Here is a 1,071-nt window from a genome sequence, read left to right as displayed (position 1 = left end):
GATTTCAAACATGGATCATAAAACTTATAGCCCCTTGATTTTTCAGAGTAACCAATAAAGTAACTGCTCATTGTACGGGAGTCCAATTTCTTTTCATGAGGCCTATAAGGCCTTGCCTCGGCTGGACATCCTCACACATGAAAATGCTTTAGACTAGGCTTTCGCCCAGTCCAATGCTCATAAGGTGTTTTAGCAGTTGGCACCATATTAAGAATATAAGCTGTAGTTTTAAGTGCCTCTCCCCAGAGTGGCTCGGTAAGGTAGAGTCACAAATCATACTCCTTACCATGTCCTTAAGAGTCCGGTTTCATCTTTCAGACACACCATTCATGCTAGGCGATCCTAGCATGGTGTAATGTGGGACTATACCACATTCCTCTGGGTATTTGGCAAAAAGCCATGGACGTTGTTCACCTGAACCGTCATATCTACCGTAGTATTCACCACCGCGGTCAGATCTGACGCACTTAATCCTTTTGCTGAGTTGATTTTCAACTTCAACCTTAAAAGTTTTGAACACGTCCACCGATTGGGACTTTTCATGAATAAGAAAAATGTATGCATAACGAGAATAATCGTCTATGAATGATATGAAGTATCGTAGACCATTCCAGGAAGCCGTAGGGAATGGCCCACAGATATCTGTATGTATCAATTCTAAGACGTCTGAAGCTCTATATGCACCATATTTCGATTGTTTGGTTTGTTTTCCTTTTATGCATTTAACACAAACATTAAGGTTTGTGAAGTCAATGGAATCCAAAATCCCATCTGACACAAGACGCTCAATTCTCTTTTGAGAAATGTGACCTAGGCGCTTGTGCCATAATGCACCTGAATTATTATTTTCAATTTTACTCTTAGTACCACGTGATTCCACATTCAGGGTTTCGCTATAATCAGTTATGATATTCAGCATATAAATGTTGTCATTCAACATAAGTGAACCAGTTATTTGAATTTAAAGACAAATGAACAACAATAACCAAATTTGTCCATATAAGAAACAAAAATTAAATTCCGTCTAAAAGACGGTAACAAAAGTGTCTTTCAAATCCAAATAGAAACCAG

Source organism: Lupinus angustifolius, chromosome LG19 (genome assembly GCF_001865875.1).
Source record: "Lupinus angustifolius cultivar Tanjil chromosome LG19, LupAngTanjil_v1.0, whole genome shotgun sequence".
Lineage (NCBI taxonomy): Eukaryota > Viridiplantae > Streptophyta > Magnoliopsida > Fabales > Fabaceae > Lupinus > Lupinus angustifolius.
This window is presented reverse-complemented; position numbering follows the sequence as displayed.